At 34.6% G+C, this 14,661-nt stretch overlaps 1 protein-coding gene across 2 annotated transcripts in view; it reads right to left on the bottom strand.

Annotated features, from left to right (window-relative positions):
• The window catches only part of trim3b (tripartite motif containing 3b), a 37,560-nt gene extending 23,460 nt beyond the window's left edge, over positions 1–14,100 (bottom strand). The window contains exons 1-2 of one of the 2 annotated variants that reach the window (XM_048178985.1): positions 14,030–14,100; positions 12,365–12,432 (exon numbers count right to left, since the gene is read on the bottom strand). The gene's annotated coding sequence lies outside the window, so the exon portion shown is untranslated. Of the gene's footprint in view, positions 1–5,922; positions 6,147–12,364; positions 12,433–14,029 lie in introns of those variants that run through there. The other variant, XM_048178975.1, reaches the window with a different exon arrangement.
• Positions 14,101–14,661: the final 561 nt, after the last annotated feature.

Below are 14,661 nucleotides of genomic sequence, written 5' to 3' on the forward strand. Positions count from 1 at the left end.
TCTCTATGGAGAAAATGAATGGAGTTTTTACTTCCAGAACCTGACTTTAAAATATTAATTTAAGAAATAGATTGCGTGGTGTTTTCAACAAAAATACCAAAATATCTATTTCACTTTTTAGACATTCCTTTTCTTAATTTGTCTTCGTAATATTATATTAAAATTCAAATTAATCAAAATTACTTTCCTATTCCAGTGACATCATGTAGGCTGTAGTCTATTTATAACAAATCGCCAAAAAGTTATTCAGAGAATATTATTATGCAAACTTATATTTAGGTCTGGTTTAGGTCTGGCTTCAATTTTGTATGTTTGCCCTGCTTTTGACAATCCAGCCTAATCCCTGATGGGTAATCATTTTCCTATTAAATAACACAGTTTAACTCTGAAATGCATCACATTATGCAATTAAAATCAGTTACAAATGTGGTTTTATGTTGACAGTTGGGAATTAATATGAAACATTATCAAAGTTAGCATGCGATATTAAACCAAGAAGGGTCAACTGACTTGAATTAGCAAAATAGTTGCGCTACCAAATAGGATCATTAAATTTGACTGTATTTCTTTAGCATTTATAGTTCACCATCAGTATACTCACGCTGTGTGGCAGCATTTTTTTCAAGTTCTCCTGACCCTTCATTAATTCCTCCATTTCTCTCTAACTCTCTCGTTCTCAGGAATGCCTTCATAATCAAGAAACAATAGTGTCTGTAACCAAGCCAAGAAAGACTAATTCTCTCTCAGACCCCTTACGCTGACAGAAATAACACAACACTCTGATTTCTGGAGTATAAATCAGATTCAAAATAAATCCCCTACAGCCCAGCAGAGAAGTAAGATGACTTGATAATGTTTTAAAATGATTGTTTTGTTGAGGATGTGCATGTGTCATGCTTGTTTTATCGCATTACAGCACGCTTTATCGCATCAAACACACACACACACAAACACATAATGCAAACACATCCATGCATTGCTCAAGTGCATCTAGAGGCAATAATAATAATACTTTTCTCATGTTGTTTCACATGAAAACTGACATTTATAGTCAGCTGTCTTCAAAAGGAAAGGATCCATGGTCTCCTTTAGGTCTTTTTAAAATCAGTTCTTCAAACATTTTGGATCTGTCAGTGAGTTCAACATGTTAAGAGGTTCTGGCATTGAAAGATACTGTATAACATTTTTCACTTTGGTTTCATTTTACTTATTAATATGAGGGAAATTTCTTTAACCCTTAAATGCATACCTCGGGTCTTTAGTGACCATTCACTACCCTCCTCCTCGTTTATTTTTTAAAGTTAGACATCAACCTTCTTGGTATTCCTCGATCAATTCATTATAAAGAATATAACAAGAAAAAAATCATAAAATTATAAAAGAATGCCTATTTTTGTATTCATTTTTTGTAAAAATTGTATAGGGTCGCTAACGACCCGAGGTGTGTATGAGTGTACGTATATTTTTTCTTCACAACAATAATTGAATCTTACATGACAGAATAAGTGCAATTCACCTTTATTCCACAAGGAGGCAATGTCTGATACACAAAGCTGAAGTAACGACTCATTTAGACAGAAAACGAAATAATAAGAAAAACATGAAATGGCTCAGCAATTTACTGCAGAGTAAGTACTAAACGCAATCAAATATGACTGTAACTCTTACTGGATGGATCTGGTGAAGCTGTTAGTGATTGAAATATTGATTTTGAAGATGTTGAAAATTATAGAGTTTTGAGAATATGTTTGAGATCACGAATGGGCTCATATTCGTGACCTCAAACATAAAACTAGCCTATTATTTGCTTAATTTACTGGGAAATGAGCTCTGACGAGGACAGTGGTGATGGTATAAAACATCTGCTCAAACGTAGCCCTTTCAAGCTCCAAAAGGTAACAAAATATGTTTTATTTTATATTTTATGTTCATGGAACATACCCTTCCATCCTAAGGCTAAAAAGCCATTAGTTTAGCACTAACCAGTTCAGACAGTGATCTCTTTTGTCCCTGTCAATCAAACTACTAGCTCAGAGGATGACTTCTGCACACTACTGACATGTACAGTTGTACACGTACAAACTGAAAATATAAAGTCAGTGTGATCATGCAGGAATAATGTATGTCATATTTCATTTTTACACTTGCATGTGCTATAAATATTAAGTGACACTTCAAATAATAGTGTGACTGAAGAAAGAAAAAAAAACTGCCAAAAAAAGCTTAAATAATATCTGCCACAATAAAATGAGACTGATTATATCAATAGACTTCAGGAAGTTTCCCTTTTGAATAAAAACAAAGATGCACATATTTCAGGTACAATAAGAATCAGCAAAAGCTTTTAAATAGAAACTGGTTTGTCTTTGTATTATGAATGTCACATCAAAATAGCTGTACGTTTATGTGCGTTGATGAACTAGAATGACTGCTTGGGTCTCTATAAACCATGTTGAATGGGCTAAACTGGTTCTATTGAACATATTAACGACATCACAAATTTATCACACCCCACAGAAGAAACACACATCACATGTGAATTGCTTTCACACACACACACACACAAACAAAACACATAAGAATACCCTAAAGGAGAAGGTTAGATAGAGTAATGGTCACTCAGGCAGCCATAACTATCACTATAAAGGCTGTATGTCACTGGTGAGGCCTTTAATGTGATCCTACAGTGGAAAGAGCACAAGAACACACACACACACATACATGAACAATGACCATGAATGACAATTCACATCACTACACTAAAGCAGAGACATCTGTCAGCTGAGCTCCATCTCACTGCCCTTCCATCCATCATAATCTCCAACCAAATGACGTCAAATGCCATTTGTGACTATGACAATCCCTGTTTGACCTCCCAGTATCAATCAAGAGGAATTGTGCAGTCAAACCTTAAGTAAAATCATTCTGAAAAAGGGTTTTATTTGGTTTTATCACATGAAAACAAAGCCTTGGAGGAAATGCTTGCTTCATAATTGGTTTGTTGGCTGTCCATCTGCATTTGTACAAGTCCAAACTGCCAACTGGGTTAAAAAAGACAGGATTTCAAAAGCCATACTTTACTTTTAACTCTAATTGAGACTTTGAATACTCTGTCAACTCTTACTTAATTTTCTCTGAAGCCATTACGTCAATGCCAGTTGGACATTCCTGTTATCCTTTGTAACAGGCCTCCCTCTTCAACACACATGCATACATAATGGCATGTAAGTGCCATTCACTTCAATTCAGTTCACGTTCTTCATCTTTACTGGCCCACAGAGTTGATAAAGAGAGTACAGAGAGGATCAGCACATTTGGAATAATCTTATTCCTCTGAAAGCACACCAACAGCTGGATCAGTACAGAATACAGCAATGGCAAACAGTGAATCTTAATGTCTGTGAAACTGTTATGCAAAATGTGAGAAGAAAAAATTATATTGTGTAGTGTCATACATTGAATGTTCATATCTAAGGAACGGCCTGTGTGAAAGCAAAATCACAGATGAGATCTCTGTATCTCAGTTATTTCTCCTTTCTTAAATGGAGAGCAAATTGCTAAAGGCTCCTACTTCTAAGGGTTAAACAGATCATAGTTAATCCGTGATCTGTATTCTCGTAAACACAGTCGGTTATGTCTTAAGTGAACGTAAACAGTTGAGAAAGAAATCGAATGTGTATCATTATACTGTATCCATGCATTTAAAGTGGCAGCAGTCTATGTCATTAATGTTAATCAAACAACAAAGTGCAGATTTAACAAAGATTCATCATTTATACAGTGAAAACTATAGTGTTATTTTACATTTAGGGCTAATTATTACATTTCTGTACCTGGATATTTCTGTTAAACTTCTACTTTATTTGTATCTTTGTTCTATTGTATTTATCTATGCTTCTAATTAGTGTATTTGTTCTTTTTTTACTGACTGTTTACTTTAATAATGTTTGAACGTAATTAGTTGGGCTAGTAGTTTTTGCTGTAGTATCGAAGTACTTAAAGGTTCTCTAAGCGATCCTGGGTGGATGTAACTTCCTGTTGACGTTCGAAGTGTTGTCAAACAAAACAGAGGCTAGCTAGACCCTCCCTCCTCCTCCCCCTCCCCTCCCCTCCATGCTTCCTGAAAAAGTCATGAACGCACATTTAAAATCATTCTTGTCGGTTATTGGCTGGAGCATGTTTATTATGATTCGTGGTCCAGGCTGGACCAGTTTGTTTTTATTGCCGTTTTCAGAGCTTGTGGCGACTACAAAGACCGCGTTTTTTTACAGTGTGTTCAGGGGACAGGCAGCTATCGGACAGCTATGTGACAAAAATGTTTTGGCCTAAAAACATGTGACATCACTTAGAGCACCTTTAAAATGTGCTTTAAGAGATAAATAAAAAGCAAAGTATTTTTTTTCTTGCTGATCCGAAAAAATATCCGATCCGTGACTCAACAACCATAATATGGTCCAAGCCGTGAGTTTTGTGATCCATTAAACCACTACCTACTTCTCATATTTTTCTCCTGAAAGAGTGCCTCTGGATTATAACATTAATTCTAAAATTAATAAAATTAAATTATAATATTAAATTAATATATATATTAAAATTAAAACATTTGTACAGCTCTAAACACTTATGTCATCACTCGTCTCATTGTGTCTACTTTTATTTGTCTAAGTAATGTTAGGAGCAATATTGTCTGTTAATTATACCTAAAACTATTTAAAAAATAATGAATTAAAATAGGTGAAATAAAATAAATATAAATATTAGATGAAAAACTTAGATGAAAATTAGAAATGGTTCTGGCAACTAACTGAAATAAAATAAGTTGAAATCAAAATTACTAAAACTTAAAAACTATTAAAATGAAAACGAATACAAAAAGCTAATTTAAAATATCAATAAATACTATAACAGTATATAAATAATAACACTGCAAAGTTAGGAGAAAAGTGAACTGATAGACAAATGAATCATATCTGAGAACTCTGGTAATTGTTTTGAACTTTAAAAAGATCAACCTTATGAGCAATATAATTTCCATCTTGGGAACCATCAAAGCTAATTAAAATGATTACAGACAAAATTTTATAGGACATCAACAGCTGTATTTGAGTAATGTCTAAAGCATTATTAGAATGACTGTCACCAGTCCTACCCTTGATTGCACAGTTGTATTGTCATTATTACATTATTTATAGCTGCCAGTTTATTTGATTACTATGACTGTACCCGTAAAATGATGTCACTAATAGGGTGTGTCATGTGAGTCAATAAATGCTAAAAACAAAACAAAATGGTTTTATTCTTGAATACATCAGATGCTGGATCGTTAAAATGTATCACACATCTTCTGTCTACAGACACTTCCTATCATTGCTAAGAGACAGGAAGCCACTGTGGCATTATTTGAACACACTCATCATGAATGTACAATTAAATTTGAAACCAACCCATTTAAAATCCCACCAACAAAACTGAACGTTTTCCCCTTCGTGACTCGGATAAGTGGAAAGTACAAGCAGCAAAGCAGGTGATAATAAAGAGAGAGCCAACAAATACTGATCACACATGTCAAAGCAGACAGCTAACATACTTGTGTTTACACACACACACACTCATCTACGTGCACATCCACACAAACACAGCTCATTTCTTAACGCACAAACACACTGTTGTTTTACATAAGCGCTGAAAGGCTGGCAGGGTGTTTGTGATCATGTCCGTGTGTTTGTGCATGCGTGTGTCAGAGATGCCCAGCTGACTGAAAGGGAGAGGCCAGACACTGCAGTAAATTATTCATCACAGTTCTTCTCAACGACAGCTTGATAAAACGCATACAAGATGTATGGAGAGTTTAACGAAAGTGGTGACACAACACAAGGAGAGAGAAGGAGGGAAAAGGGGGAAGCTCCCCGACGCCGTACTCACGTGAGTTCTCGCAGCTGACAGAGATAGAGGGATGAAAAAGGAAAGAGAAAGATACGGACAGGTCTCAGCGAAGCATCCGAGCACAGACCCGTCCAGCCTTACAGCCCCTCATCCCAAAGGAGAAGAACCAGCCAGATTAAAGGAGCAAATCTAGAAAGCAGGAAAGACTAGCAGACAGGAGAGAAGAAGAAGCAGCAGCAGCAGAAGCAGCAGCAGCAGGGTGTGAGCAAATGAGGGTGTATAATGTGTGTGTGAGAGAGAGAAGAGAGAGACTCTGATGAAGAGGGAGGGAGGGGAAGAGCAGATAGTGGATGGGGATTGGCTGAAAGGAAGGGAGGTGGGGATGCGGTCAGCCAATGCTCTGTGTGAAGGTGCAAGGCAACAGGAAAATGGCAGAGAGAGAAGACATCCTTTAGATACAGAGGAATCTCTATTACTGTCTCTAAGGGTTTCTAAGGGATGCCACTATACCATATACACTGCAAAAATCGTATTATTTTTCGTATTGTTTTCAATTAAGAATATCTAAACATCCTTAAAGTCAACATGAAATGCAATTTTTGTCTTACTGTGAATTCACTGGTGCATGATATTCCCAAGAAGAGTTTGTCTTCTTAATCTTTTCCCTTTGAAATGACTTTCATTTTCTACTGATGTCACTTGGGCCACACATGCTATAGGATAATGTTCACCAATGGCCGAATAGCTAATTACATGTCACATTTCATCTGGCTCTATTCTGGAATGGAACACCCATTTTTTATGATTAAATTTCCGATAGAACATTTCTTTTCACTTGGAAACAGAGGTCAAAATGGTTACAAAATGCAACTCAAGTTTGCTTTAAATAAATCATTTTAGATTTCAATCGGAAAAAATTAACTAGATTAATCATACATTTTTTCTGTGATTAAAATATATGATTTTAATATATTTAATAATGTAATAATTTCACAGTTAATGTAGAAACAACATAAAGACAGCATATTTTAAATAATTATTTGATGGCATCTTTTTATGAATGAAGGCCAGTATCACTGATACTAATACAGGACTACATTTTTTTTTTTTTACCAAATTCTAAACATGAATTATAGCCATTCAACATTACAGTGTAACCGAAAGCTATCTTTTTTTCTTCTTTTTTTTTTTTTTTTTTTACATTTATTAGGCTTCAAAAATATAACATTTACATATATAATGTATAAACAATCCTCACATAAACCCATAACAAATTTACCTGTGCCCTTCCTACCTGTCTAACAAACAGGAAGTATGAAAAAAATGGATGCAGAAAAAAAGGGATGTTAAATATTTTTAAAAAGTTAAACTGGAAAAAATTAATTGAATGCGTTAACATTGACAGCACTAATATTTTGGTGCACAAAAAACATTTTTTATTATTATCAATGTTGAAAACAGTTGTGCTGCTTAATCTTGTGAAATTAATATTCATATTTAATACAATTAATATTGTAATAAAATATAAATAATATATTCATATATTCATATTAATATGTCTTTACTTCACTTTTGATCAATTTAATGCATCCTTGCTGAATAAAAGTATAGATTTCATGAAAAGAAAAATAACTCTTCTGACCCCAAACTTTTAAACAGTAGTGTAGATTGTTTTCATAGAGAATATCTTGATTTTTTCCATTAAATAATAAAGCATAAAATAGTCAAAACATTTTATGAAGCATTAGATTTATGTATAAAAAATGCCAATGGGGTAATAAAAATAAACTTAATACCAAATAAATTATCTAAAAAACATAAACAAATTAATATTTTATTTTTTTTCCAACAATGTAAATTTAACATTTTAATGATGTTTAGATATTTTTAATGGAAAACATGACAAAATACTGATTAATAAATTATTTTTTGCAGTGCAAAACACCACATATCAATACAAACAAACAAAACACACACACAAAGTATCACATGTTTGTGACTATCTCAAAGAGAAAGTCCTCAAGAGGTCAAATCAGGGAGGTGAATATGCAAGAAAATTAATGACTCTCTTGTGTAAAGAAATTGCATGATAACATCTTTTCTGCTTGCACATGGGCATGACTCTGAAAAGCCCTTTTGTTCAGTTTCCCAGCATGCTGTAAGGGGGAGGGTTTATTTGTATTCACAATCAGGAGAAATGAGGGGAAACGAAGAGATAGCAGGAATAACATGATAGAAGAAAAATCAAGGGGACAAGATAATGACTTTTTACTATCAAGATAACGACAGTAACTGCATGAGAGCTAATGAAGATAAATGACTACAGAGAGAAAGAGATAGACATGCCACCACTGTAGATATTCACTACATTATACATAGAATAAGTCCCAGCATAATTATAGTCTAGAAATTCACTTAAGTCACATCAGTCTTCCAAGACAAGCTAAAAATATCCTTTCTGTCGAATGAAAGACAAAGACTCATGGTGAGATCTTGGACTACCAAGTCACAACCCTTCAAAGTAATATCATATCACCAACATCTAGAGTGGCAAATTGAGTTCAATTCATCACTAAGCACCAACCGAAGGGCTGGAATGGGTGGAGACAAAACGCTGGGGGTGTGGCTTAGATGACAAAAGCAACAACTGCATCCACGCTGAGGGGGGTGGGCTGGGCCTGATCTCATTCCTTGATTTGATTGCATGAGAGAGCGATGTTACCATGGAGACTGCATCCAGTGCAGCAGAACCCAGATGGCAGGCTGCCTAGCTCCCCCTCCTCCTCGTCGTCTCTCTCTCTCTCTCTCTCTCTCTCTCTCTCTCTCTCTCTCTCTCTCTTTCCTTAACAGCCTGGAGTAAACTCATAGAGGAAGAGCACAGACCTGCAGGACCCATAGTGTAAATTGCATGTGACTGCAACACAAAGCCAGCACTCAGCAGTGTGTGAGTGTGTGTATTTGTGTGCTCTATTAGTGGTATGAAGGCAGACCTCTTCAGGAAGCCTGGGGGTGGTGATGGCATCACATGTGATGCTGCAGATTCCCATGTCGTGGTTTTGTAAATAGACTCTCCAAAGAGCACTAAAAAACACTCTGGCCAACACTGCAGTCTGCTCTTGTATTTAATGATATGCACATATATATATATATATATATATATATATATATATATATATATATATATATATATATATACACACAGGTGCATCTTAATAAATTAGAATGTCATGGAAAAGTTGATTAATTTCAGAAATTCAACTCAAATTGTGGAACTCGTGTATTAAATAAGTTCATCATTGTGATGATTTTGGCTCACATTTAACAAAACCCCACCAATTCACTATCTTAATAAATTAGAATACTTCATAAGATCATAAAAAAAAAGGATATTTTAAAAAGAAATGTCAGGCTTCTGAAAAGTATGTTCAGTTCTATACACTCAATACTTGGTTGGGCCTCCCTTTGCATGAATTTCTGCATCAATGTGGCGTGGCTGGGAGGCGATCAGCCTGTGGCACTGCTCAGGTGTATTGGAAGCCCAGGTTGCTTTGATAGCGGCCTTCAGGTCATCTGCATTGTTGGGTCTGGTGTCTTTCATCTTCCTCTTGACAATATCCCATAGATTCTCTATGGGGTTCAGGTCAGGCGAGTTTGCTGGCCAATCAAGCACAGTAACACCATGGTCATTGAACCAGCTTTTGGTACCTTTGGCAGTGTGGGCAGGTGCCAAATCCTGCTGGAAAATGAAATCAGCATCTCCATAAAGCTCGTCAGCAGAAGGAAGCATGAAGTGATTTAAAATTTCCTGGTAGATGGCTGCATTTACTGTGAACTTCAGAAAACACAGTGGACCAACACCAGCAGCCCAAATCATCACTGACTGTGGAAACTTCACACTGGACTTCAAGCAACATGGTTTCTGTGCCTCTCCACTCTTCCTCCAGACTCTGGGACCCTGATTTCCAAATGAAATGCAAAATTTACTTTCATCTGAAAAGAGGACTTTGGACCACTAAGCAACAGTCCAGTTCTTTTTCTCCTCAGCCCAGGTAAGACGCTTCTGACGTTGTCTTTGGTTCAGAAGTGGCTTGGTACGTGGGATGTGACAGTTGTAGCCCATTTCCTGAAGACCTCTGTGTGTGGTGGCTCTTGAGGCACTGACTCCAGCTTCAGTCCACTCCTTTTGAAGCTCTCCTAAGTTCTTAAATCGGCTTCGCCTGACAATCTTCTCAAGCCTGCGGTCATTCCTTTCACTCGTACACCATTTCCTACCACACTTTTCCCTTCCAGTCAACTTTCCATAAATATGCTTTGGCGCAGCACTCTGTGAACAGCCAGCTCTTTCAGCGATGACCCTCTGTGGCTTACCCTCATTGTAGAGGGTCCTGATGATCGTCTTCTGGACAACTGTCAAGTCAGCAGACTTCCCCATGACTGCTGTTGGGATTACTGACCTAAACCCAGTATTTATACCCTGAGAATTTAATAGAACTTGAAATTAAATATTCTAATATCTTGAGATACTGATTTTTTTCTTTTGATGAGCAGCAAGCTGTAATCATCAAAATGAAAACAAAAAAAGTCTGGAAATATTTTACTTTATGTCTAATAAATCTAGAATATATTTAAGTTTTACTTTTTGAATTAAATAACAGGAAAAAAAACATTTTCATGATACACACATATGATATATATATGATATATATGACTTTTAACTAGATTTTTCATTATTTTAATGGGTCTTATATTTCAGAGTATAGGCCTACTAACTATTGAAAAAAAAAATTATTAGTGACAAAATTGTTGGTTTCAGTTTTTGCATTCTTGTATACTCAGAAACGACACAAAATTAAATTACTTCATAAGTGATATTTAACTAGATTTTTCTTTATTTTAATGGGTCATATATTTCAAAGTATAGGTCTACTAACTATTGAAAAAAACTTTATTAGTGAAAAAATTGTTGGTTGAAATGGCAGAAAAACGAGGGACTTGTATCAAAGGATAGTAATTTGTGTATAAATATTAAAACTGTTTGTAATTATTTCAATCATTGTTATCATAGTTTAAAATAAAATCTTAATTTTATGATGGATAGTTTAAGAGTGCATCTAAAATAAGGTACAGATAAGGTAAAAAATTAGACAAAATGTAAAAATACATTTTCAAGACAGGTTTATACATACATATCCATATATACATATATATATATATATAGAGAGAGAGAGAGAGAGAGAGAGAGAGAGAGAAAGAAAGAAAGAAAGAAACACAAAACATGGCACAAAACATGCCTGGCACAAAACATGCCCGCAGTAAACACCCATTAATGTCACAAACAAATATTTATATATTTCTAATATTTTTGCACCACAAACATTTTCTTTCCAGGTTAAAACCTTTTCATTCTTTCCTTTTCTTCTTGCCAACATCTCATCTAAAGCAGAGGTTCTCAACCAGGGGGCGTCAAACTTCCAGGGGGGACCCAATAAAACTTATGTTCAAATGAGTTATATTAACATAATCCTAATTAAAATCAAACAAAACAATAAAAATAAAGACGTACAACATTAACCTGACATCATATTTGGAGTTATATTTGCATTTTGTCTTGGACAAAGGGGGATCTTTGAGTCAAAAAGGATGAAAGCCATTGATCTAAAGCTTGAATAACCAACTGGTTGCATGTTTGATGTCTAAAGCTAAAGATATGCATCAGCATTTATCAGGGTCTTATTATATTTAATATCTTAATATATGCAAACAGGGAATACCAGTGCTTAATTACTTAATAACTGCCTGGTATGAGAGAACGTTAATATTCACTATAATAAGGTTTAACTCTCATCTGCACTAATGAGTGCATTGTACGGAGAATGAACCACAGGGATTAAAACCGTTTTAAAGCTCAGTCTTTCTTAATCAACTAAGGAACAAAGTTCACCTATTATAGTCCTGCTGTACTTTACTTACTCAGCTACATGTGTAGTAGAGGAAAAATCTGGTGTGATGAAAGCAAGTAATTGCAAAACAAGTCTTTCTCACTATCTCTACTCATTCATTCTGATGCTTAATGTTAAATGGTATTGAATGTGAATCATCTGGTCACCATTGTTTGTAAGTCTCTTTTTTCAATGGTGTGGGAGGTCAAATACAGGTGAAATCCAGTGTTACTCATGACTGACATAATACATCAGTGGATGGCTTCACAGGGTCACATCCATTTTCACACTTTTCCGGCAAACATAGGCCCGGAAATGACTCTGTGAATGCCCAGCATTGTCCTGCTATCAGTTGCAACCTTACTCAGCTTCCTCCCATGCATGTCTATTGAACCACTTATGCTGGGCCACAACAGAAGAGTTATTGAGAAAAGCAAATTGTGATAATCACAATTACAGATTTTAATACCAAAATGCAACATTTCATGCACTTGAGGATTCATTTCCCAACACAAACCATAATATGGAGTTAAACAACTTACCACAACATGTTCCTGCTTTCAGTAATCAAGCTAAATTAGAGTGAGACATCATTCCAACTATGTGTGATCTATAAAGAAGGACAAAACAAATGTGACAAAAAAAAAAGAGTTAATAAATCACTAGATTCTGAAAGTGAGTTCAAGTCTACTAGCAGTTTCCACAAGCAAAAAACAAAGAGAAAATACTAAGGGAAAACAGCTAACTTTTTTATTATTAACATTTTATGTTAGATGAAAAAGAAACAATAGTCAGGGGAAAGGAGCTAAATTTTTTATTATTATTATTATTTTATGTTAGATAAAAAAGAAACAATAGTCAGGGAAAGGAGTTATGTAAGTTTTAGCGTGATGACGTTGCTTTCACACGCACAGAACAAAGTCAAATCGTTTTCCAAGATATGTGACTTTTATTATATAAACTAAATGGAGCAACTCAAAACCCAATTTTACTCATTTTCAAACAGCCCTTAAAGTTTATTTAGAATCTATAAAAAAAATAAAAAAAAGCCCAAAGAATACTCAGTTACACTATGGTGTAAGGTTCAAAGATTTATCAAAGAAAATATTCAGTGTTCAAAATCTTTCACTCTTGTGGGAAAACGTACTCTTTGGCTTTACTGATTATTCTGATCAAGAAGAACAGTGCTTTTATCTAATAAATCTAATTATATTGTTAACCACATTTCACATTCATAAGTGCAAATTTACTAATAAGATACCAAACTTTATGATTTTGTTGACTGAAATATATATATTGACAGTATCAGAGACTATTTAAACAAGAAATCTTTAAGAACTTTGAAAGCTTGTGAATTTTATAATACATTTATTTGATTTGTATGTGTATATCTATATGATATGTATATATATATATATATATATATATATATATATATATATATATATATATATATATATATATATATATATAAATGTATGTATATTTTCTATCTATGTTTTGATCTTTTATATTTACTTCCCCTGGCACCCTGTTTTATTTGTTGTAATTTGTTCTTTTCCCTTTTTTCCTCTTCCTTTTGTTGTTTCATCACATACCGTATGTTATTGTTCTTTGAATTAAAAAAAAAAAGTCAAGAACTTGGTGTTGTCAAATCGTTTACTAAAATATAGCGCCATCTCCTGGACACTTTTGATACCTGGATACTTTTTAAATTACTAGGTGTGGGAAAAGCCCAACTGAGCCACTAAGATAACATTTAATTACAAACGTAAACAGAAATGATGTACTATTTAATTGTTTAACAACCCAAAGGCAGTTCACTGTCATTCCTTGTATAACTCGCTCCACAGCTTACTTGCTTACTATGAACGAGACATTTGAAGATTCCATGTCAAAATGTTTACATTTCGTCACAATACTCAATATAATTAAGCTATTTTAAATGTATTATAATAATTTTAAATAACACACACAGCCCACACCCTCACGTTAAATGATTCAGGTTTTACTCTCTCTGGGACATTTGCTCCCAATGTATGAAAAACCTCACGCTACTGAGTAAAATCTTAACTTGCTAATATAACTAAAATAATACCATTTTTAAATGTGGATTGTAGTAGTCCAGTTGTAGCAGTTATGCATGAGGGATACTTCTTTTCATTTCTAATATTAAAATAGGTTTGTTAAATAAATAATATACTTACTTTAAATGACACCAAAGTATCACAGGTCTTGCAGATGTGTTTTGTCAAGAATTCCCAGTCCCCAACAAAGTGATCATGTCTTCCTTTCCTTTTGTAAAGCTCGAGTTTCTTCCTCGTTTTTTCTTTCTCCTGTCCTCTCTCTCTCTCTCTCTCTCTCTCTCTCTCACACACACACACACACACACACACACTAATCACGCATTTTCCACAATGCAAGATGTAGCTACTTCTTGTGCATTATTTTATGAACAACTTGCATGGAAAGCATCCCATTATTTAGGAGTGGTCTAAATGGTGGGACACTATTAAACAAAACATAAAAAAGGATAAATTACATGTACTGTAACATGCTACATGAAGATAATTTTGTAGAAGTTCTAGATTGTTTCATGAACAAAATCAGCCTTTGTGAGAGAGCTGAGGAGGACCGCATGAAAGAAGACTTTGTGCTCTGCAGTTTTTTTCCAGGGGGTATTATTTCACTGAGACACCAGCCAAGTGAGATCACACTGTAAACATACACCATTACCTAGACAACATGGCAAATTCTCTTCATTTCCATTTTAATCTTGATGAACACGAGCAGAGAAAGAGAGAGAGAGAGAGAATGTATTGCGTTCAGACAGCAAAAA

Source organism: Megalobrama amblycephala, linkage group LG2, assembly GCF_018812025.1.
Source record: "Megalobrama amblycephala isolate DHTTF-2021 linkage group LG2, ASM1881202v1, whole genome shotgun sequence".
Taxonomy (NCBI): Eukaryota; Metazoa; Chordata; class Actinopteri; order Cypriniformes; family Xenocyprididae; genus Megalobrama; species Megalobrama amblycephala.